The sequence below is a fragment of the Panthera uncia genome (assembly GCF_023721935.1).
Source record: "Panthera uncia isolate 11264 chromosome B3 unlocalized genomic scaffold, Puncia_PCG_1.0 HiC_scaffold_1, whole genome shotgun sequence".
NCBI lineage: Eukaryota > Metazoa > Chordata > Mammalia > Carnivora > Felidae > Panthera > Panthera uncia.
Window position 1 is genome coordinate 84,657,663 of NW_026057582.1, and position 25,567 is coordinate 84,683,229.

The 25,567-nt window shown below is 40.6% G+C and overlaps 2 protein-coding genes across 10 annotated transcripts in view; one reads left to right on the plus strand and one right to left on the minus strand.

Moving 5' to 3' along the window:
• ZNF106 (zinc finger protein 106) overlaps nt 1-12,757 on the minus strand; it is a 59,872-nt gene extending 47,115 nt beyond the window's left edge. For 4 of the 5 annotated variants that reach the window (XM_049613437.1, XM_049613436.1, XM_049613435.1 and 1 more), the window contains exon 1: nt 12,587-12,757. The gene's annotated coding sequence lies outside the window, so the exon portion shown is untranslated. The remainder of the gene's footprint in view (nt 1-12,586) is intronic. The other variant, XM_049613438.1, reaches the window with a different exon arrangement.
• Nucleotides 12,758-13,799: 1,042 nt separating this feature from the next.
• SNAP23 (synaptosome associated protein 23) overlaps nt 13,800-25,567 on the plus strand; it is a 38,092-nt gene continuing 26,324 nt past the window's right edge. The window contains exon 1 of one of the 5 annotated variants that reach the window (XM_049613454.1): nt 13,800-13,856. The gene's annotated coding sequence lies outside the window, so the exon portion shown is untranslated. Of the gene's footprint in view, nt 13,857-13,885; nt 13,984-15,782; nt 15,892-25,567 lie in introns of those variants that run through there. The other 4 variants (XM_049613453.1, XM_049613451.1, XM_049613450.1 and 1 more) reach the window with 4 other exon arrangements.

A 25,567-nucleotide genomic window follows, 5' to 3' on the forward strand; every position in this document is an offset into this window, starting at 1 on the left:
AGAGAGGGAGAGGGAGAGAGAGAGGGAGAGAGAGGGAGAGGGAGAGAAACTCGAGCAGACTCCACACCCCCAAAACAGAACCTGATGTGGGGCCTGAACCCACGAACTGTGAGATCATAACCTGGGCCAAAATCAAGAGTCAGACGCTCACCCGAGTGAGCCACCCAGGTGTCCCAACACACTTTATCTTGAACTCTATCTGACATGAACATAGCCATTCTAGCCTTCTTATGCTTACTGACTGAAACACACATCTTTTTTCCATGCATTTACTTTTAGCCAATCTGTTATTTCTGTTAGGCTGTCTTCTTTTGGATTATTCACTTTAATTTTTCTACTAGCTTTTTAGCAGTGCTTCTTCACATTTTCTCTACCATGAGTGCTCCAGGAACTACAAAATACACCCTATCATTTTACCCTGTACTCTGTGTTAATAATTTGCCACTTCAGGGGGCACCTGGGTGGCTCATTCAGTTAAGCGTCTGACTTCGACTCAGGTCATGATCTCACGGTTCATGAGTCCGAGGCCCACATCGGGCTCTGTGCTGGCAGCTCAGAGCCTGGGGCCTGCTTCAGATTCTGTGTGTGTTTCTGTCTCTGCTCGTCCCTTGCTCACACTCTCTCCCTCTAAAAACAAATAAATATTAAAAAAAACTTTTTTTAGTGGGATTGCAAGTTGGTGCAACCACTCTGGAAAACAGTATGGAGGTTCCTCAAAAAACTAAATAGAACTACCCTACAACCCAGCAAATGCACTACTAGGCATTTATCCATGGAATACAGGTGTGCTGTTTCAAAGGGACACACGCACCCCCATGTTGATAGCAGCACTATCAACAATAGCCAAAGTATGGAAAGAGCCCAAATGTCCATCAATGGATGAATGGATAAAGAAGATGTTGTATATGTATACAATGGAGTATTACTTGGCAATCAAAAAGAATGAAATCTTGCCATTTGCAACTACGTGGATGGAACTGGAGGGTATTATGCTAAGTGAAATTAGCCAGAGAAAGACAAAAATCATATGACTTCACTCATATGAGGACTTTAAGAGACAAAACAGATGAACATAAGGGAAGGGAAACAAAAATAATATAACAACAGGGAGGGGGACAAAACAGAAGAGATTCATAAATACGGAGAACTGAGGGTTACAGGAGGGGTTGTGGGGGGGGGGATGGGCTAGATGGGTAAGGGGCATTAAGGAATCTACTCCTGAAATCATTGTTGCACTATATGCTAATTTGGATGTAAATTTTAAAAAATAAAATTTAAAAAAAAGGGTTACATAAAAAAAAATAATAATAATTTGCCACTTCAAGTACATTTTACAAACCTTATAGCCATATAGGTCAATTTACCCCAACTCCCATTCCATGCTTTATGGTGTATGTTTTATATCTATATGATGTGATGATCTCCACAAGATGATGCATCTTTATTAAACAGTTGTATGTTGTTTTAAGAAATTAAAAGGACAAGATTTGTATTTATCCACTTATTTACTTTTTCTGATGTTCTTCACTCCCTGATGAAGAGTCAAGTTTCCACCTGGTATCATTTCCCTTTAGAGCAAACTTTAGCATTTCTTGTAGTGCAATCTGCTAGTAATGAATTCTCTTGGTTTTCTTTTAACTGACACTATTTTTATTTCACTTTCATTCTTGAATGCTATACTACTGAATCTGTAATTCTGGATTGTCAAGTTTTTCTTTCAGCATTTTAAAGATTTTCTATGCTTTCTGGCCTTCATGATTATCCTCCTGTATATAACATGTTTTCTTTGGCTGCTTTCTGGATTTTTCCTTTTATTTTTGGCTTTCAACAGTTTGACTGTGAGGTACCTAGTCATGGTTTTCTTCATTGTTAAACTTATGGTTTGCATGGTTTTGTCTTTATCCTTCTTAGGGTGTGCTGAGCTTACAGAATCTGTCAATTTATGCCTTTCACTAACTTTGGGACGTTTTCAGCCCTTACATTTTCAAGTATTTTTTCTTCTTCCCCATTCTTTTACCTCTCCTTCTGGCACTCCAATGTAGTATGTTGGTTTTTTTATATTGCCCACAGGTCCTTGAGGATCTCTTCCTTTTTCTCTTTTACTCTTCTTCTGCTCTTTATACTGAGTAATTTCTATTGATCTTTAATTTCATGGATTCTCTCCTCAGGCGTCTCCATTCTGCTTTTAGCCCAACCAGTTTATTTCCAGTTTCGTATATTTCAACATTAGAATATCCATTTGATTATTTAATACTCATTTTTTAAAAATATTTTTGAGAGAGAGCATGTACAAGTGGGGAAGGGCCAGAGAAAGGGGGAGACAGAGGATCTAAAGTGGGCTCTGTGCTGACAGCAGAGAGCCTGATGTCGGGCTCAAACTTAAACCGTGAGATCATGACCTGAGCTGAAGTCAGACACAGCCCACTGAGCCACCCATGTCCCCTAATACTCATTCTTTACGAGTATATTTTCCTGTGCATCATTTTCCTTTTCTTTACTAATACATATTTTTCAAAAGTTTCAAATCCTTTCCTGCTAATTCCAACATTTGAGTATTTTAAGATTAAGATAGTCTTTTAACTTGAGAATAGGTTACATTTCCCTGATCCTCTGTATGTGTAATTTTGGAATATATGCTGGATGTTATAAATGTTATATTGTGGAGACTCTGAATTCCTTTATATTCCTCTGAAGAGTGCCAATTTTTTTTAAAATTTTTTAATGTTTATTTTTGAAAGAGAGAGTGTGTGTGCACGTGAGCGGGGGAGGGGCAGAAAGAGAGGGAAACACAGAATCTGACACAGGCTCTAGGCTCTGAGCTATCAGCAGGAGCCTGACGTGGAGCTCCAACTCACAAACCGTGAGTTCATGACCAGAGCCGAAGTCTGACGCTTAACCAACTGAGCCACCCAGGTGCCCCAAGAGTGATTTTTTTTTTAATTTATTTTTGTTTTAGTAGGTATGTAAATTGGTTGACTCAAACTGCAAAATCTGTTTCTTAGGTAGATGAAATCTCAATTCAGTTCTTTCACCCTTAGCTGAACTTCTTAGAGTCTGTTCTACACATGCATAGTTCCACACTCTGTCAAGATTTCAGTAGAGTTCATTCACAAGAGTTTGAGGCTTCTCTATTTTCCAGGATTCTCCTTTTACTTCCCAATAGGTGTGTTTGCCTAGAGCCTTATCTTTTGGTTCTTCAGGCCAAAGACACTAGAAGTTTAACATCAGAAATTTAACCACCCTACCTGGCACAGACTGGAGCCATGAAAATGGGAAATCATGTGCATCAGTTCCTCAAGTGTTAATTCCCTTCCAGAATCTGTTTGCTTTGGGTAACTCTCCAGTGATTTTAGTTGCTTTATGTACTTCTGATTTAATAGCTGTTATCTGCAGGAAGGTCTGCCAGTAGGAGCTTACTAAGCCATGATCAGAACTAGACACATGCTTACACTTTTCAGAGCCTTCAACCTGATTGAATAGCTCCAGGCAATGTTCAAGCAGGTGAGGGTGATCAAAGAAGATATGCTCCTCAGTCTTGTGATGGAGTGGGAGGCCCTAGGTCTAGTGACAAATCTGCTAGGGTCTAGGATGATTCTTGAATGGCATATGTCTTTCATGAAATGGCTCAGGATTCTAGTCTACTTCCATTTCACCTCAACCTAAACATTCACTTCTATGATTCCTTCAACCATACGCTGAAAAAGCCAAGACCATACACTCTAAGTTTATTTGTTTACTTATTTTGAGAAAGAGAGAGAGAGAGAGAGAGAGAGAGAGAGTGCAAGCAGGGGAGGGGCAGAAAGAGAGGAAGAGAGAGAATTCCAAGCAGAGCCCCATGCAGGACTCAAACTCATGAACTGTGAGACCATGACCTGAGGCAAAGTTGAATGCTTAACCGACTGAGCCACCCAGGTGCCCCAAGACCATAAGCTCTTATGTTTTATGCCTCAGTTCCTTACTTTTAAAAGCCCCTTGGGGCACCTGGGTGGCTCAGTCGGTTGAGCGTCTGACTTCAGCTCGCGTCCAACTTCAGCTCGCGTCACGATCTTGCGGTCCGTGAGTTTAAGCCCCATGTCAGGCTCTGTGCTGACAGTTCGGAGCCTGGAGCCTGTTTCAGATTCTGTGTCTCCCTCTTTCTCATTCCTCCCCCGCTCATGCTCTGTCTCTCTCATCTCAAAAATAAATAAACGTTAAAAAAAAAATTTTTTTTTAATTAAAAATAAATAAATAAATAAAAGCCCCTTGGCCTGGGTGGCTCAGTCAGTTAACTGTCTGTCTTTGGCCTAGGTCATGATCTTGTTCTTCCCAAGTTCGAACCCCATGTCAGGCTCTGTGCTGATAGCTTAGAGCCTGGAGCCTGTTTTGGATTCTGTGACTCCCTCTCTCTCTCTGCCCCTCCCCCACTCACATTCTGTCTCTCTCTCTCTCTCTCAAAAATAAACATTAAAAATATGTAAATAAAAAATAAAAAACCCCTTCAATGCATCCAAGTATTTAAGATCAAAAACCAAAATACTTAACAAAGTCCTCCAAAGAGCTGTTTCATATGCTGGTCCCTCTCCCTGGAATGTTTTTATTCCTTTCCATCTAGGTAACTATTAATCCTTCAAATCTCACTCCAAATGTCATTCGCCTGGGGAAGCACTCCCTGATCTCTCAGATTAGGCCATACTCCCTCATACACACTTCTCTCCTAAAATCCTGTACCTCCTTCCTACCACTTATCACAACTGTGACTATTTCTTTTTTTTTTTTTTTTTTTTTTTATTTATTTTTGGGACAGAGAGAGACAGAGCATGAACGGGGGAGGGGCAGAGAGAGAGGGAGACACAGAATCGGAAACATGCTCCAGGCTCTGAGCCATCAGCCCAGAGCCTGATGCGGGGCTCGAACTCACGGACCGCGAGATCGTGACCTGGCTGAAGTCGGACGCTTAACCGACTGCGCCACCCAGGCGCCCCACAACTGTGACTATTTCTGAGGCAGACAGTAGAGCAGCAGTTCTCAACCATATCAGACACAATACCCTCTTTTTTTTTCCCTAAAATGTTACGGGAATTTTCATTCATCCATAAATATGAGACATGATTATAACAATCCCCAGTACGGGGCGCCTGGGTGGCTCAGTTGGTTAAGTGTCTAACTTCAGCTCAGGTCATGATCTTGCGGTTCGTGAGTTCGAGCCCCACATCGGGCTCTGTGCTGACAGCTCAGAGTCTGGAGCTGCTTCAAATTCTGTGTGTATTTCTCTCTCTGCCCCTCCTTTTCATGCTCTGCCTCTCTCTCTCACAAATAAATAAGAAAACATAAAAAAAAAAAAAAAAGAGAAACAATCCTCAGTATGCTCTTCAAGCAGCTGTCCGAAAGGTCACCATGGAATTTTTCTTTCAAGGTATTTATACCTTTTTATTATAAATATTTTATAATAGCTCCTATTCTTAGTGAAATTCAGAGCGACTGTAACTTACACATGTCAAATTTTAAATATCAATATAAGGGCACCTGGGTGGCTCAGTTGGTTAAGTGTCCAACTTCATCTCAGGTCATTTTCTCACAGTTCATGAGTTCCAGCTCTGGATCAGACTCTGTGCTGTAAGCATGGAACCTATTTCAGATTCTCTCCCCTCCACCCCAGCCCGCCACCTCCCCTGCTGGTACCCTCTCTCTCTCTCAAAAATAAATAAAACATTTTTTAAAAAAAATTTAAAAAATAAAATAATATTTATTTCAACATGTAAATGCTTGGGCATGACTATATTAGATGAAGACTATGAGTGTGAATACTGCAAATACAGACTGATAAAAGCATGTTATATCGTTGATGAAAATACCAGGAACGTGATACGATTTTCCAAAATAGTGACCAACTCTTTGTAAACTCTGAAATAAAGAAAGTACAGGGGCGCCTGGGTGGCTCAGTCGGTTAAGCAGCCGACTTTGGCTCAGGTCATGATCTTGCGGTCCGTGAGTTCGAACCCCGCGTTGGGCTCTGTGCTGACAGCTTAGAGACTGGAGCCTGTTTCAGATTCTGTGTCTCCCTCTCTCTGATCCTCCCCTGTTCATGCTCTGTCTCTCTCTGTCTCAAAAATAAACGTTAAAAAAAAAAATTAAAAAAAAGAAAATACAATCTCTTGATTTACACAGTAACTGTGCTCTATGCAAAAACAAAACAGAACAAAAAATAATTCATGTGTAAAACAAATTAGTTCTAAGTTCATGTGATCAGAAACAGATTTTTCACCTACATGAACATCCTCTGGGCCATTTGAAAGTGATGTAAAATGTACAACAGGTTTTTACTGTATAGGGTAGGGATGTTCTTTACATTGCAGGATGTCTAACATCCGGATCTTTATCCAGTAAAGTCAGTGTCATCCTCTCAATGATTTTGAAACTAAAAATACCCCCCAAATTTCCAAACCTCCCTAGGAGATGATCTCAAACTCATTAAAAACCACTACATTAGGGTAAAGGAAGATAGCAAGATCTCTATAACCAGACTGCTTGTGTTTGAAACCTAGCTCTATCACTTACTAGCTGTGTGTGATCTCGACCAAGTAGTTTAACCTTTTTGTGCTTCAGTTTCTACATTCATAAAACAAAAATATTATCAGAATCAATGTCATAGAGCTGTTACGAGGAATAAATTAGAAAATCCATATTAAGTGTCTGGCACCAAGTTGGTACCAAATCTTTGCTATAGTCATTAGTATAATTATTCGCTTAATGACTGTCTCTCCCAATAGACAGTAAACTCCATTACAGCTAGCAGGAATGTCTGTTGTGTTCATTATTTTATTCCTATGACCTGGCACACCATCTGGTATAGAGTAAGTACTCAATATTGAATAAATGAATGAATAAAAGTTAGCAAAGGTGTTTGGATATAAACAATAAAAACTGGAGCATAACCTTCAACAGTATTATTTTAGGTTATGTTACTAAGATACTTCTATACATAAATGTCAAAATTTACCCTAATGACATACATACATATGTAGAATTTATCTAGAGGGATACCCAAGAAACTAGTAATAGGTTTTGACTCTGGGAAAAAAACTGAGGGCATGGGGGTTGGAAATTCATTTTTCACTATAGACCTTTTTGTTCTTTTCAAAAAATTAAGCAATATATATGTATCATTGTTAATTTTTTTTAATTTTCTTTCTACTCACATATTTTTTAATTTTTTTAATGTTTATTTATCTTTGATAGAGAGAGAGACAGAGAGACAGAGCATGAGTGGAGGAGGGGCAGAGAGAGAGGGAGACACAAAATCTGAAGCAGGCTCCAGGCTCTGAGCTGTCAGCACAGAGCCTGACGCGGGGCCCAAATCCATGGACAGCGAGATCATGACCTGAGCCAAAGTCAGACCCTCAACCGACTGAGCCACCCAGGCACCCCTAACTCATATATTTTTTTAAACCTAGAAGACCTAAGGCACAAGAACTAAGACTGCATAATGCTTCTTTGTACAAAACTTTTTTGAAACTCCAGAAATCTGGCACAAAAACAGACACATAGACCAATGGAATAGAATAGAAACCCCAGAATTAAACCCACAAACATATGGCCAACTCATCTTTGACAAAGCAGGAAAGAACATCCAATGGAAAAAAGACAGTCTCTTTAACAAATGGTGCTGGGAGAACTGGACAGCAACATCCAGAAGTTTAAAACTAGACCACTTTCTCACACCATTCACAAAAATAAACTCAAAATGGATAAAGGACCTGAATGTGAGACAGGAAACCATCAAAACCCTAGAGGAGAAAGCAGGAAAAGACCTCTCTGACCTCAGCCGTAGCAATCTCTTACTCGACACATCCCCAAAGGCAAGGGAATTAAAAGCAAAAATGAATTACTGGGACCTTATGAAGATAAAAAGCTTCTGCACAGCAAAGGAAACAACCAACAAAACTAAAAGGCAACCAACAGAATGGGAAAAGATATTTGCACATGACATATCGGACAAAGGGCTAGTATCCAAAATCTATAAAGAGCTCACCAAACTCCACACCCGAAAAACAAATAACCCAGTGAAGAAATGGGCAGAAAACATGAATAGACACTTCTCTAAAGACATCCGGATGGCCAACAGGCACATGAAAAGATGTTCAACGTCGCTCCTTATCAGGGAAATACAAATCAAAACCACACTAGATATCACCTCACGCCAGTCAGAGTGGCCAAAATGAACAAATCAGGAAACTATAGATGCTGGAGAGGATGTGGAGAAACGGGAACCCTCTTGCACTGTTGGTGGGAATGAAAATAGGTGCAGCCGCTCTGGAAAACAGTGTGGAGGTTCCTCAGAAAATTAAAAATAGACCTACCCTATGACCCAGCAACAGCACTGCTAGGAATTTACCCAAGGGATACAGGAGTACTGATGCATAGGGGCACTTGTACCCCAATGTTTATAGCAGCACTCTCAACAATAGCCAAATTATGGAAAGAGCCTAAATGTCTATCAACTGATGAATGGATAAAGAAATTGTGGTTTATATACACAATGGAGTACTACGTGGCAATGAGAAAGAATGAAATATGGCCCTTTGTAGCAACGTGGATGGAACTGGAGAGTGTGATGCTAAGTGAAATAAGCCATACAGGGAAAGACAGATACCATATGGTTTCACTCTTATGTGGATCCTGAGAAACTTAACAGAAACCCATGGGGGAGGGGAAGGGAAAAAAAAAAAAAAGAGGTTAGAGGGGGAGAGAGCCAAAGCATAAGAGACTTAAAAACTGAGAACAAACTGAGGGTTGATGAGGGGTGGGAGGGAGGGGAGGGTGGGGGATGGGTATTGAGGAGGGCACCTGCTGGGATGACCACTGGGTGTTGTATGGAAACCAATTTGACAATAAATTTCATATATTGAAAAAATTAAAAAAAAATTAAAAAACAGAAACTCCAGAAATCATCAAGAAGTTTGACTTGCACATATATTTTGAACTTTCAGAATGTTCATCACACTAAAGAGACCTATCGCAGTTTACTGATACTCCAAAAAAGTCTAATATAATTAGAAACTGATTACCTATCCAAAAAGACATAAAGGGACAAGTAACATAACTACTAGGAGTAATAATAATTTTATATTTATATACCAGTTTATAGTTTACAAAATCTGGTGGAAAAGCATGACCTCTGAAGTAGACAAAAAATAGGTTTACTACCCCAAGTAAATTTTAATCTTTCTGAACTTCAAATTCCTTTTCTATAAAATGAGATACTACCACCTAGTAATCAGGGATTCAGTTTAAAAAAGAAGAAGCAATTTCTGGCTCTGAGCTTTTCTTTCTAAAGGTAATTATTTACATTTTCAATAGGTAACATGTTTCAAATTTTTAAAATAGAAATGGGCATACAGCTGGTTTCAATGGAGAACTCCAATTTACCACCTGAACCCACTAATCAATCACTATCTATCACCCACTACTATCACTAATAGCAGAAAAACTAGAGTATAGAGCATAGCCTATGATATTGTACCCAAAGTGTTTAACCTGAAACCAATCAAGCATTTACCTTACCTTTGTTAGCAGTAACAAGCTAAGTGATATCACTAGGAATCAATCAGTTAAATTCAGATCATTGACAGGGTCTCTTCAACAAGTTATGATGAAAAAGAAAAAAAAAGTTAACTGTTCTAGATTTGAAAAGATTTCAAGAGACATAAAAGCCAAATGCAATGCACAAACTTTTATTGGAAATAGGATCAAAAACAGTAAAAAAGAAGAAATAAGTGGGGGGCAATTTGGGGAAATTTTTTTTTTTATTTTTTTTTATTTTTTTTTTAAATTTTTTTTTTCAACGTTTTTTATTTATTTTTGGGACAGAGAGAGAGACAGAGCATGAACGGGGGAGGGGCAGAGAGAGAGGGAGACACAGAATCAGAAACAGGCTCCAGGCTCCGAGCCATCAGCCCAGAGCCTGACGCGGGGCTCGAACTCACGGACCGCGAGATCGTGACCTGGCTGAAGTCGGACACTTAACCGACTGCGCCACCCAGGCGCCCCTGGGGAAATTTTTTAATTTAATTTTCTAAATTTTTTTTTTTTTTTTTTTTTTGGTAATCTCTACACCCAACGTGGGAGTTGAACTCACAGCCCTGAGATCAAGAGTTGCATGGTCTTCCCACTGAGCCAGCCAGATGCCCCAAATTTGGGGAAATTTTAATAAAGATTAGGTTTTAGATAATATACAAGAATTAGTTGTTTCGTGTGATTATGCTATTGAGTTATGCAGGAAAATGTTCTTTTTATTAGAGACATGTATTAAAGTGTGTAGGGGTGAAATGTCAGGAATAAAAGCAAATAGCAATGTAACAGCAGATTTGAAAAAGAATGACCAATTTACATGGGTTCAATATAGTATTTTCTCTACTTTTCTGGATGTTTAAAAGTTTTCATAAGAAATTCTTAAAAACTTATACAGAAAATAATTCCCTTCCCACTCCTGTTTCTCAGCCACTTCAACTTCCAGTCACTGTCACCAGTTTCTTCTGAATTCTTCCAGAGATATTCTAGGTATATATATACACAAATAACCACAGTTTAAACACACACACACACACACACACACACACACACACACACACACACAGAGATGGTTGCGAAACCTTTTTTTCACTTTTTTTTTTCACTTAATGTATCTTGGTTATTACTCAGTATTAGCACACAGAGGGCTGGCTCATTCTTACAAAGGCATACTTTACTTAACCAGTCCTCTACTGATGAACACTTAGGAACTCTAATTTCTTGATAGTCTCTTTCAGATTAGAAGAGGAAAAAAACCCAACTGACTATAAGGTTTCAATTGGAGACAGCACATTTCAATGTGCAGTTGGAAGTATTCCTACACAACTTGTCTGCCTACATGTTATTTACTGGATACACAAATTAATCCTAAACTTCCCACTATGATGTTTGAATTAGGAAATGGATAACATGTATATTTCTCACAGAGCCATTCCTGGCCCCAGAACCAATTCATCTAGCATCTACCATTATTCTTTCCTTTTCTTGTACAGAAGCCTCTTATACAGCAGACTACATGTGCTGTGCTCTAAGCTAGATAAATAATTACTATTTGCAGTTTTTCCTTTCTAGATTATCTTTTTTATCAAAGCAACTGATTATGAACTAACTTGACCAGATTCCTTTACACCCTCTTACCACCTTCCAACCCATGCTGAAGTTCTCTTCAAAAACTACCTCGTACCTTTATTTTTCTTTAATTTTTTAAAATGTTTATTTATTTTTGAGAGAGAGACAGAGTGTGAGCTGGGGAAGGGGCAGAGACAGGGAGACAGAATCCAAAGCCCTGGGGCTGAGCTGTCAGCACAGAGCCTGATGCGGGGATCGAACTCAGGAGCTGAGACTATGACCTCAGCCGAAGTCAGACTCTCAACTAACTGAGACACCCAGGTGCCCCTCTAGTACCTTTAAAAGCACATACCATTCTCTAGACTCAGGAGTTAACTCTAGAAACTATAACTGTAATGTAGTTGCTTCCCAAAAGTGCTTAGAATATCTAACTTGGTGTAACAGGAAAAAGAGGAGACTTGGCATATGTGAATTTCACCACTTACCCTAGCTAGTTTAGCTTGAGCAAATTACAGTCAAGCCCTTAGGTACCTCATCAGAAATATGCTTCAAAAATCCACTTGCCATTACAGTATCTCATCAATTTTTTGTGACACACCGGAGTGTACAATGCAGCAGATGCTAAATAAGTCCTAACTGAATCTAAATATTTCATGGATTCATTCACAACCAAACTCGAGAACAGGGCTTAGAACACATTTTAAGATTTCCCATGGCGTTTGGAATACTATTAGGCTTTTAGGAAGTGCTCACAAGTTATTTCGGCTTAGCTAAATTTGATATAAACCATTATGGTAGATAAAGCACCCATTTGCTAGGTAAGAGAAGAACTTCCCTTAACTCGGATGGTCCTAAGTTGCTAAGAGCCATGGAAATCTCAAACTTCCCAATAAAATGGCTTAGGCTGACTCTTAAAGATGATTAAATTGAACAGACTCAAAGCATCTGAGTGCAAAGTATCTCCTCCCATAATTATGCACCGAGATTCAGACTAAATACTAGCTTGACACGTAGTAAGCGCTCCATAAATCGTAGCTATTATTAAGACGCATCCCAAACGGAGAGAAGACGGAAGGAGGAAAAAGAACGGAGGCTGTCAGTCACAAGAGGTCGAAAGGTGTCCCTGGCCTGTGACCCGGAGGCCTTTAAGCACCTGGGTCTGCGGGATCCCTGAGGAACCGGGGACCGAAGGAGGTCAGCGGCCTCCCCTAAAGGTCAAGGTTCTTGCAGGCACGTTTCCTGCCGGGGCTGGAAGTAAAGTCGGAACGCCCCCGCGAGAATCTGTATCCCGAAGCCAGAAGCACCGCCTGCCCGTAAATCGCGCGGGCTCCGGGAGAAGGGGGTTGCCCCTGTGCCGCAGCCTGCACGAGCAAAAACCCGGCCACGTCCTGCAGCCCCAAACCTTAGGCGCGGACCACCGGGACCCTCCCGTTCCGAAACGCCTCAACGCAGCCCGACCCTCGATACTCACACTCACATCCGACCCCTCCTACTCCATCAGGCCGCCAAGATCCCGGCGAGGGGACTCCCTGAGGCCCCCCCACTCAGTTTTGGGTCCGGCGGCCCACTCCGGACCCCCTCCCCGCCGGGCACCGCCGCCGCCGCCGCCAGCGCGCAGGCGCACACCGCCACCGTCACGCTCCCCCTTTTTTTTTCCCTTTGCTGTCCGCCTTTCTCAATAATCTAGCTTTATTTGAACACATGAGAGCGAACAACGGACACAGGGGAAAGAAGCTTTACGCAAAAAGAAAGATCAAAGGCCGGCAGGCAAGCTTGCGGAAGTTACTCTGCTGCACTGAACTCAGTTGTGACTAGCCTTCGTTCCTTTTTCTTTCTCTTTGTTCTTCTCCGGCCTTCCTTTTGCTTCTACTCTCTTCCTAAATCCCCAGCATTCCCTTTATGTAGTGGCAATTGTTTAAGCTACATTTCCAACCATTCCTGCCTTGGAAAATTTACTGAAATTTAATGGATGTTGCAAGAGCTTGAGGACACACAGATCTGAGTTCAAATTTTGATCTAGCCGCTAGTAACTTATGACTTCGGGCAAATTACAAGTTTTCTTGGAACCTCAGTTTCTTCACAGTTAAAATTAGGATAATGCTATCTCTCAGGGTGTTGCTAGGATTAAAAGACATAATATAGGTCACGTTCCTATCCATGAATGGGTGCCTGTCAAAGAGCGAATACATGAATACCAATGATTATATTTTTATTAATATTTAATATATTTATTTTCTTTATTAAACTTAGCCCATACATATTCCCTATTTTAGTGACTACAAATAATCAGATAAACCAAGTTACATTAGGATTAATAATGTTGTGAAGTGTTACTCCTCCCATATTATTGAGCTTCTGATAATGTCTATGTTTAACAAGACCTGCAATACCTAAAATCAAAGCAGCACCTTCATCTATGTGTAAGTCCAGACTTGCTTCGAACCCCTTTTTTCTTTTTATGTTTTTTTTTTTTTTTTTTTTGAGAAAGAGAGGGAGCACGCACACAAGCAGGGGGAGGGAAGAGAGATAGGGGGACAAAGGATCAGCCAGCTCTGCACTAACAGCAGAGAGCCTGATACGGGGCTTGACCTCACAAACTGTGAGATCATGACCTAAGCGACGTCAGACACTCAACTGACTGAGCCACCTAAGCGCCCCCAGATTTGCTTCTAAAGGATTGAGGAACTATTCTAATTGTGTGTTTGTGACATCACAATTCTTCTAAACACTGAAGGTCTGAGGTATGCTGCTCATTCTACTCTCCTTTAAAGGCATGCAATGGAAGGACTACTTTACCCTATAAGCTGAGGGCCATAGTCCAAAGAAAAGCTTGTAGAAGACCAAGGTCAGCCATTGGTGAGCATCAAGGTAATCCTAGATCAGGGTTTCTTAACCTTGGCACTATTGATATTTTGGAGATGATTCTTGGGCTGTCCTATGCATTGCAGGATACTTAGCATTCCGGGATACTAAATATCTGTAGTATCCCCTTTATATCCGCCACCCCAATCCCTGTCGTCTTGACAATCAAAAATGTCTCCAGACACTGCCAAATGTCCGCTCAAGGGCAAAAATGTTCCTGATTAAGAACCATGGCATTACACCATGGATAAATACACCATAAATAAACTCAACCATACATTTTGTCCACTTCTGCCTATAAGAAGTGATTGGTGCTTGAGAAAGCCACACACCAAGATAGAAGAGGGAGAGTTCATTTTTACCAATCTTATACAGGCCCTTGACACTGCTTACCAGTCCTCCAGTCTTTCTCTGATCAACTTGTTCTGTCACTTTATACAACCATATTTGAAAACTTCTCCACTTTCCTTAAAACCCCCAACTCCTTTTCTATTAGCAAATGACCTCATCTCCTATTTCACAAAGAAAACAGAGGTCATCAGATGAGAACTTCTTTAACTTCCTGTTACTAAACGGACACACTTACAGACACATACTTCCTCTTATTATAATTGAGGAGATATCTTTATTTCTCTTCCAACACCATTCCTCCCACCAGTACTTTGGATTGTCTCTACTCTTATTCTCTCAAGATCTTTACCTACTAACACTTCTGTTTATTCAACTATTTTTTCCCCTCAGTTGTATGTTGCCTATCATGCTCAAGTTTCTCCTGTCTTAATTCTAACAAAAATCCAAACAACAGAAACAAAAACTTTGACCTCTTGTCTGTCAAGGCCTAACTTTCCAAAAGCATTTTATAACCTCTCCCCACTTTTGCACCTCCCCTCTCTTGAAATTGCTGCAATCTATCTTTCAACTTAATCATTCCACCACATAGCTTTTACTAAGATCACCAATGACCTCTGTGTTACAATATACAAAAGATATTTCTCAGGGTTCACTTTCCTTGACCCTTAGAAGTAGATTCCTTCGAAGTGCTGTTATTATTTTTTTTTAATTATTAATTTCCAGCACTGTGCTCTATTCTTAGAGGTACCCAGAAGAGTTCCTGGACCTGTTTAAAACCCTTCAATGGATTTCTGTAGCCATAGTATAAAGTCCAGGCTCACTAATCCAGAAGTGCAAGACCTACCAAGATCTAGCCCGTTGCCGACTATTTAAAGGTTATTCCCCACTTCACCTGGAGATACACGATGAGCTCTAAGCCTCTCAGCAGAATGAACTACAAGGAATTTACAGAAAGTGCTATGTTCCTAATGGCAAAGGCTGTTTCCGCAGGCTGGAAAACTATCACCCTCTATCCCAGACTTCTGGGAGAATTCCTACTTAGCCTTCCTGATTGAAAAGTCGCTTTCTCTGGGAACCCTTCCAGACATCCCTAAGGATAAGGCGCAGCTTTCATTGTGCACCGACTCCGCCTCGGACTTCCTGATGCCACTCACTAAATTCTACCCACTATTATTTGTTTACATGTCGATCTCCAATCTAGATAGATCAAAAGACCCTGGAGGGCAAGGAAGGCATTCTTGTCTCCTTTTCTTCAGCAATCATCCAGCAGATGGTTTGCCCTCGACAAATGTTTGTTGCATGAATATATCCCACCTTCGGGAGGGATTCGAATTATCCGGTTAACGGGCGACTCCCCAGGCTCTTCGCCTGCGTGGCAGGGAGATTTAAACCCCTCAGACGGTGATTGGCTCCGGCTCCAGGGGTGTGTCCTCGCCCGCGCGGCCGGGGAAGTGCGCAGGCGCGCGGGCCCGGCGCGCGCAGGCGCTAGGAGGACGCAGCTCCAAGTCCGGTCTGGGGGTGTCCGAGCCGCTGCGGCGCGAGAGGAGTGGCCGGAACTGGTTGGTGAGCTTCTAGGAGTGGGGTTGAGGGAGCTAGTCGGGTTGAAGATTGGGATCAGGTCCCAAGAAGAAGGAGTATTATTGTGTTTAAAAGTTCGTGGGGTCGGGCTTAAGGGGAGGGGGAAGTGCTCTTGCCTCTACTGGGCAGGTCGGGCCCAGAGCAAGGACGCGAGGCGCCAGGAAACTACCGAGGGGCGGCGGAGGAAGGGTGGTGGGGTGGTGGTTCGTTGGGCCCCTCCTCAAAACCAAGCAGAGGTAAACTCCCACTCCCTCTCCTCTACAGTGTTGCTGTGGTCGTGATTAGAAGACTGTACGGTGACCACAAGTGATCAGATAACTCTGAACTAGTTATTTGAAGGTCTCTGAGGTTCGTGGCATTGGAGAGTCCATGCTCTCTAGGAAAGTCCATTCTTACCTCGTGGCTGTACTGCAGACTCACGAAGGATCCGTAAAAAGAATTTCACAGTTCCAGCCTGGAGTTGTTGTGGGTAGGGGGAGAGTACTGGAAAGTACTGTTTCATTTCAACCTTTTTAAAGTCATTAATCACTACAGTATTAGGAGAGGTACATGAGAGTAGAGAAAACCGAAAGACGTCAAAGTTGGGAAAGGAAGATGAGAAGGGAGTGTCGTTTTGCCTTTTGCTAGTCATCTTCAGGGAGTAGGTGGACGACTGGAGAGGGCTGTTTGGATACTGGTAGCTTCTGACAGCGTTCCCTTGGCCATGTGAAAATAATATAGCTTCTTAGTAGCAGATAGTTCATGAATTGAGAGGAATATTATTCCATGTGCCCTTAAGACTGGCTTTCAGATGTGCAGGTAAAATACGGTCAGGTAGAAATGGTTCTCCCACGTTCTTGCCTAGCCTGGAAAATACCACACTTTAAATTCATGGGACCTCATTAGCTAGAATACTTTGAAATCTAACCTTAAAATATTTCATAGTAAGGTTTTTTAAAAATAATGTTTCTTCCATAATCACAGTTGATGCCTAAAGCATCTAATGAGGTTAATTGTCTTTTGTTCCTTTGGCAAGAGGTAATGAGAAAGAATATATTCATATAGATATTAGAAGAAACACTTCTCACAATTACCATGCTCCTTTGACAAATGATGTGAAAGTGAATGAAATGATCATGCAACAGCCTACAGCTCAAATATTTATCAGTGTTAGTAGGCTTTTTATTTTTGTTTTTTGGTTTTTGGGGGGTGGGGTGCTTGTGGTATATGGGTATACACTAGAAAATTGCTGTTATCCTAGTTCCAGGATAGCAGTGGATTATTGTGCCATTATTTTCTTAACACTCTTTCCCATAGACACTATTCTTAACAGTATAACACTCTTTCCTGTAAATAGTAGTGTTTGCTTAAACATAGTAGCTAGCTCACTTAACTAAAGGTCACACCTTTTCTAATTATTCGGAACACAGCCTTGAACCTAGATGGAAGCAGGTAAACAAAGAAACAGCCCCAAGTTGTTCATGGGACAACTGTCAGTATTTCACCCATCATGAACCATACCACCATTGTAAAATTTGCCTTTTAGAAGATCATCTGCATTATTTCATGTTTTTAATAGATTTGTTTTCAACATTACACTTTTCCAAAGTGATAATCTGTGAAATCATGGTTTTTATGTATTTTATTCCCTTTTCTAGTATACGTTATAATATACATGTAACTTAAATACGTAACTATTGCTGGGGGCATCTGGGTGGCTTAGTCGGTTATGCATCTGACTCGATTCTGGCTCAGGTCATGATCTCACAGTTCATGAGTTTGAGCCCCACATTGGGCTCTGCACCCCCTTCCCCATAAGTAAATAAACATTTAAAATAATGAAAAATAAAAACTATTTAAATACATAACTATTGCTTATATAACAGCTGAAATCATCTTGTGTTCTTACTCTGCACTCTGGAAAATACTGCTTTGGAACTAACCTACTCAGTCTATTTTTAAAATTTTTTTAGAGAGAAAGGGCACAAGTGATCGAGGAGGCAGAGAGAGAGAGAGAGAGAACCCCATGAAGGGCAGAGAAAGAGAGGAGAGAGAGAAGCGGAGCTCATCTGAAGTGGGGCTCGAATTCACAAACCTTGATATCATGACCTGAACTGAAGTCAGATGCTTAACCCTGAGCCACCCAGGCACCCCATAACCTACCCACTTTAAAATTAAGGATTGGTTTAGGCCACTGGACCCAGTGATGGCATTCACTGTTGTGACACAATTCTAGCAAACTTACTTATCTGGTCTCACCAGATGAAAGTAGATGAGAATAGCAAAAGGGAAAAAAGAGGATGTTAGCTCTTTGACATTTTAGTGAAATCAGCTACGGTTTGTTTTTTTTCTTCTGAATTAAGGTGCTTTCTTTCTTCCTTTCGTTCCTGTGTTTTAAACATTCTGGAAGAGTGTTTTTTAGTTGTGTTTATACTTAGCGTTATGTATATTTATAATATATGATGTTGCTTGCATCCAAAAGTGCTGAACTTTTTGATTCTAGTGCCATATTTTGTTTGTAGCTCTGTAGATTGAGAGAGGACTAGATGACAAGGACTGGTCTTTTCTTTGTTGTGGTGGGTAGAGACTTGACACAGATGGATCCAGTGCCTCCCAACAATTGGAGGAAGTGGATTGTAGAGCCAGGAAACAGCATGTACTGTTCTTTTTGTAAGACTGGGGGTGGAGGTGGGGTTCTATTTGCCCTCATTTAAATTCACTGACATTTTGGTTTTGATTTCAATTTAGGTTGTATTGCTACTAAAATATTTATATCACTGATGAGTGTATTTTTCTGGAATCCCCTCATCATATTGATTTTTGTGAGATCTCTAACTTGGATTTAAATTTATTTGAACAATGCTTTGATAATGGAGATTACATTTAGATGGCCTCTTAAAGCTTATAAAATAAAATTCCCAACTTCTTTGTAGAGTATACAAAGCCCTTCACAACCTGTCTCCTGTGTCTCCCCACCCTACCCACTCTGTACACACATACATACAATATATTACTGCATATGTAATATAAGGACTACTGAGTCCTTACATTGTGACACTTCTTTGATAGTGCAAAATCACAATTTTTTTAGGGTTGATCATGCTTGGATTTTGGTTCCCAAGTCAAAATCACAAGAGATGTTTAATAACTATTAGGAAAAATTATAGTAGCTTTGTTGAGCACTATAAACCATGCCAGCCAAGGTTTAAATGCTTTGCATGAATTAACTCAATCCTTATAATGCTCAAATAAACATTATATTCTCATTTAATGAAAACTGAAGTACAAAGAAGTAAATTAAACAATAGGATTTAAAAACATTATGCCTCCAAGTATTGGGCATTTAACCACCACACTGTATTGCCTGTTGTATAAACAAGAATGTGTGTCACTCTTTTAACCTATTGTGAGGAGATATTTTCTGGGGACCTGAGTGCTACTGTTCTCTATCTCTGGCATATGATTCCTGTTGTCAGAATATTTGAGAAGCTAGCCAGAAAAATTCTAGGTGAACTTGGACTCGGAGCCAACATACCTGGATGATTTGGGTAAATACTTTATTCAGGCAAGGTGAAGCTTTGTGCCTACCTCACACTTGCTGTCTCCTTAGCAGATAGCATTCCTAAGTCTGCCAGATTGTATGTCTTTCAAACCTGGAGAATGAATGCTGCATTCTTGAGCCTTTTTCCTAACTCCCATAGAGCATTCCTTTTCTTTTTCCATAGCCTTTCTTTTCAACAGTGTGATTCAGTTCAACAATGTGGTTGTAATCACATATAGATCTACCTCCCTAGAATTATGTTCTGGTCACTTAGAATAGAATTAGGGAAGTTCCAGGACTTGACAACTAGGTGTTGGACATCAGCAATTAAGTTATAAACTGTGCTTCTGTAAAGCTGAAGTGTAATTTTGATCTTTTGATTCCTGACTTTCAGTGGTATTTTCTCACTCAGTATGGTTTCTGTCTTGAATCATGTGCTTCAGTGCCCTTTGAAACCAAGATGTTTAATAGATATGATCTAGTGGTGTACTTCTTCTATTTACATAGTTTTTGAGCTTCATAAGAATGGTTAAAGTTGTTCCCATAGAAGGAAGTAGAAAAGAACCTTGAGAGAGGAAGTAAAAGGAGGAAACTAATCTTAAGTAAAGCTCTCATATAAATGCCTTCAGAAATAATTAAATTTCCTAATCAGAGCATGGACTCTTTTTGGTATAATCTAGAGTATTTTGAATATTTTGAAATACTGTACACCTGTACTTTTTGTGTGTGAGCATCCTTTCCTTCTTCCTTTTAAATGTCTCGTTAAAAATGGGGCACCTGGGTAGCTCAGTCTGTTAAGCGTCCGACTTCGGTTCATGTCATAATCTCGCGGTTCATGAGTACAAGCCCCGCATCTGGAGCCTGCTTCAGTTTCTGTATCTCTCTCCCTGCTCCTCCCCCACTCACACTCTGTCTCTTTCTCTCTGTCTCTCAAAAATAAACAAATATTAAAAAAAAAAATGTTCCCTTACTTGATAGCAAATACTTGAAAAATGTTTGTGGAATGAATGAAGAGGGATGTATTCTGGGACTGGGATTTCTTTCTGCCAAGCCTCCAGACTAGGTAGGCTGCTGACTCTCCATCTACCAGCATAAGGGAATTCTCAGCTCTTCTGAGGCCGTCACCATAGCTAGATGTCACCACATTCTCTTCCAACAAACTTGGCCTTGTTTTCCTCTTCAGTTGGGCCCTGGTCTGGCATGCCCTCCTAAGACCACAGGTTTCTGCTAATAACTGCTTTCTCTTAGACTCTCCATCCACCAGTGTGAGGGAATTCTCAGGTCTTATGGGGGAGTCACCGTAGCTAGATATCACCACATTCTCTTCTGACAACCTTGGCCTTGTTTTCCTCTTCAGTTGGGTCCTGGTTTGGCGTGCCCTTCTAAGACCACAGTTCTCTTCTGAGAACTGTTACCTCTTCAGTTATCATCAGGTCTGTTCCAAGAAGGACCACCCCCATCCCCTAGGAAGGATTACGTATTATGGAAAGAGTCAGAAGTATTGCATTTTATTCTCTTAGCATAAATAAGTTAGACTAGATGACCTCTGAGGTTTATTTTCAGAGACTATTCTCTGAGATAAGAATTGAACAGAAACTTTGTTCCCATATAACTGATTAAGCAGAAATTTCAGTAGGTTAGTAGTTTCCAAGTCATGTTCCATGGAACCCTTGTTCCTTGGGATTAATAAAAATGTTCTTTGAAGGAAAATTTTTGTTTTTAGGCTTTTTTTTTCCTTAAATATTTATTCATTTTTGAGAGGGAGAAAGGGGGGGGGGGGTGAGGGACAGAGGATCCGAAGCAGGCTCTGCGCTAACAGCAGTGGCCCCATATGGGGCTCAAACTCACAAACTGTGAGATCATGACCTGAGCTAAAGTTGGATGGTCAACCAACTGAGCCATCCAGGCACCCCTAAAGGAAAGATATTTAGGTCATTTACATTTGACTGAGATAGCCACAGTTAAACAGATTTCTTTGTTGCTTCAGGACTTCTGATTTCCAGCCAAGAATTTAATTAGCCAGCCAGTTATTAAGGGCAAATATAAAATTAGGAGATGGGGAGGTATAAGAGCTAAATATGTTCATTGTAGAAAGTTTGTGGGTGATATCCAGAATTGAAGATATGAAGCATATGATTTAGGAATTTGGGATTAAACACTGGAACAACTAATACTGTTGAAAATTTTGCCGTTGGGGTCCTGGGAGCAATAATTGCTTTGGGGTATGAGGGAGGGCAGAGGAATTGCTATTTATTACTGTTGTGGAACTATTTGACTTCTCAAACCATGTACATATATAGATTTCATTAAAATAAAATATAGAAGAACCCAAATCTTCAAAAATAATTTTAGATGGCTAAATAATATTCCATCATGTAGTTATGCCATAATTATTCAGTCAAATCCCCTATCATTGGTTCCTTTGTGGCTTAGTGGCCACATTGGTTCCTTGGTGGCTTCCTTTTGTTTTGTTTTGTTTACATTATAAATAATACTGGAATTGGGATGCCTGGGTGGCTCAGTCTATTAAGCATCTGACTCTTGATTTTGGCTCAGGTCATGATCTCCTGGTTCATGAGATCAAGCCCCAGCCAGGGCTCTGTGTTGACAGCGCAGAGCCCACTTGGGATTCTTTCTCTCCCTCTGCCCTTCCCCTGCCCGTTCTCTCCCCCCCCCCCCCCCCCCCCCCCCGCCGAAAATAAATAAATAAATAAATAGATAGATAAATAAAACTGGGGCTAATGTATCTTTGTATCTGTGATTTACTTCTACATTGTTAAGAACAGAACAAGGCCAAAGAGTAGGAATAATTTAAAATTTTCTTGTATATATTGCATTATCTTTTGAGAGTTTTGGTTTTTAAAAATCATCATTTTATTCTACACAGTGGTCAAGAAAACTTTAATTTTATAGGTGCGGGAATTGAACTACCCACAGACATCCTGAATGCTAAAAAAAAAAATTTACTATTTATATCACTATTTCTTGTGTCATTTGGAACTTGCAACATTTTTTATCTTTTAGAGTTTTTCACTATCAATGATTTATAGTTATTGCATAGACTTGCTGTTAATGTAGTTATAGAGTAATAGAGTATTGTGAAACCTATCTATAAAACCAGTATATGTTTACAACTTTTTGGGAAGGGGGTGAGGGATTGGGTTAAATAGGTAATGGGGATTAAGGAGTATACTTGTCGTGATGAGTACCAGGTGATATATGGAATTATTGAATCATTATATTGTACACCTGAAACTAATATAACACTGTTAACTGGAATTAAAATAAAAACTTACAAATAAAATCCTTTTAAAGAAAATTTAGAAAAGTGGCACCTGGGTGGCTAATTGGTTAAGCGTCTGATTCTTGGTTTCAGCTCAGGTCATGATCTCACGGTTTGTGCATCTGAGCCCCACATTGGGCTCTGCTCTGCCAGTGCGGAGCCTGCTTGGGATTCTCTCTGCCCCTCCCCAACTTGCACTGTCTCTATCTTTCTCAAAATAAATTAATTAATTTTTAAAAAGATTCTTTAAAGAAAATTTAGAAAATGCATTATTGTGTAAGGCAAATAAAAATCATCTGTAAAATTTTTAAAATATTTTCATTCCATCTCATTTAAGCTGGGGTGGGCATTTTCATTTTTGGCCTTTATTTATTTTATTTTTTTAATGTTTATTTATTTTTGAGAGAGACAGAGACAGAATGTGAGTGGGTTAGGGGCAGGGAGAGAGGGAGACACAGAATCTGAAGCAGGCTCCAGGCTCCAAGCTGTCAGCACAGAGCCTGACACAGGGCTTGAACTCACGAAGCATAAGATCGTGACCTGAGCTGAAGTTGGATGCTCAACCGACTGAGCCACCCAAGCGCCCCAATTTGGCCTTTAGTATTTAAACTATACACATTTTTTAATGTGGCATTAAGATTTATTGGTAGAAAATAATGGTGCTTAACCTGTATAATGACCATTTTAAGTCTCAAAAAACAGTTCAGCGTTTTCAGATACACTAACATGTAAATAATGATTTTGATGTTGCCTTCTTTAAATTTCACTTTCTCTTGTACTAGTTATTAATTACAGCCAGAAGTGCCAATTAAAAAAAGTTTTTTTCTTGGGGCACCTGGGTGGCTCAGTTGGTTAGGCGTCTGACTTTGGCTCAGGTCATGATCTCAGGCAGTTTGTGAGTTCAAGCCCCATGTTCGGCTCAAAGCTGACAGCTCAGAGCCTGGAGCCTGCTTCAGATTCTGTCTCCCCCTCTCTCTGCCCCTCCTCTGCTCATGCTCTGTCAATAATAAATAAACGTTAAAAAAAATTTTTTTTTTTTTAAGTTTTTTTCTCTCCTTGACAGAAAGAAAACTTGGACTGTTTTTCCTTTTAAAGATGTGGAAAGGCATGTTTTCAGAATTCCAAGAAGCTGTTTTAAATTTTTTTTAAGTTTTTATTTATTTAACTAATCTCTGCACCTCATGTGGAGCTCGAACTCACAACCCCAAGATCAAGAATTGCATGCTCCTGGGGTGCCTGGGTGGCTCAGTCGGTTGAGCGTCCGACTTCGGCCCAGGTTGTGATCTCAAGGTTTATGGGTTCGAGCTCCACGTCGGGCTCTGTGCTGACAGCTCAGGGCCTGGAGCCTGCTTCCGATGCCGTGTCTCTCTCTCTCTCTGCCCCTCCCCTGCTCATCTGCGCGCGCGCGCTCTCTCTGTCAAAAATAAATAAACATTAAAAAAAAATTTTTTTTTTTTTTTTTAATTGCATGCTCCTCCAACTGAGCCAGCCAGGCACCCCACCCAGAAGTTGCTTTAAACACAAACGATACTTATATCTGAATAAAGAAGTACGTTGGGTTTATTTCTTGACGTGGTTGTTCTATCCTCTTTTCCAGCTACCATTTTTCTTCCTGGAGAAGAAAGGAGGGGATCCTTTGAACATACAGTACAAGTTTTGTATTTCAATGGTGCCTACTCTATAGATAGCTACTATCAATTATTTTAAGTGAATCTCCATATTTTATGCTATGGCAAAAAATTGTTCGGCATAGGAAAAGCTACAAAATTAATGATTTCTTTCTTCCTTTTTTTTTTAATTTTTTTTTTCAACGTTTTTTTTTTTTAATTTATTTTTTGGGACAGAGAGAGACAGAGCATGAACGGGGGAGGGGCAGAGAGAGAGGGAGACACAGAATCGGAAACAGGCTCCAGGCTCCGAGCCATCAGCCCAGAGCCTGACGCGGGGCTCGAACTCACGGACCGCGAGATCGTGACCTGGCTGAAGTCGGACGCTTAACCGACTGCGCCACCCAGGCGCCCCTCTTTCTTCCTTTTGATTCTCACTCATACTGTTTACTTTTACTTGACTGCTACTTCCAAATATTCTTTCTCTATCCTGAAGTTTTTTTTTTTTTTTTTTTTCAATTTTTTATAAATCGAGGTATAATTCACATAATGTTAAAGTTCGCTATTTAAAGTATACAACTTAGGGGCGCCTGGGTGGCGCAGTCGGTTAAGCGTCCGACTTCAGCCAGGTCACGATCTCGCGGTCCGTGAGTTCGAGCCCCGCGTCAGGCTCTGGGCTGATGGCTCGGAGCCTGGAGCCTGTTTCCGATTCTGTGTCTCCCTCTCTCTCTCTGCCCCTCCCCCGTTCATGCTATGTCTCTCTCTGTCCCAAAAATAAATAAAAAACGTTGAAAAAAAAAAATTAAAAAAAAAAAATAAAGTATACAACTTAGGGGCGCCTGGGTGGCTCAGATGGATAAGCATTTGACTTGGGCCCAGGTCATGATCACGTGGTTCACGGCTCAGAGCCTGGATCCTGCTTCAGATTCTGTGTCTCCCTCTCTCTTTCTCTGCCCCTCTCCTGCTAGTACTGTCTCTCTCTCTCAAAAATAAACATTAGGGGCGCCTGGGTGGCGCAGTCGGTTAAGCGTCCGACTTCAGCCAGGTCACGATCTCGCGGTCCGTGAGTTTGAGCCCCGCGTCGGGCTCTGGGCTGACGGCTCGGAGCCTGGAGCCTGCTTCGGATTCTGTGTCTCCCTCTCTCTCTGCCCCTCCCCCGTTCATGCTCTGTCTCTCTCTATCCCAAAAATAAATAAAAAACGTTGAAAAAAAAAATTAAAAAAAAAAATAATAAAAATAAACATTAAAAAA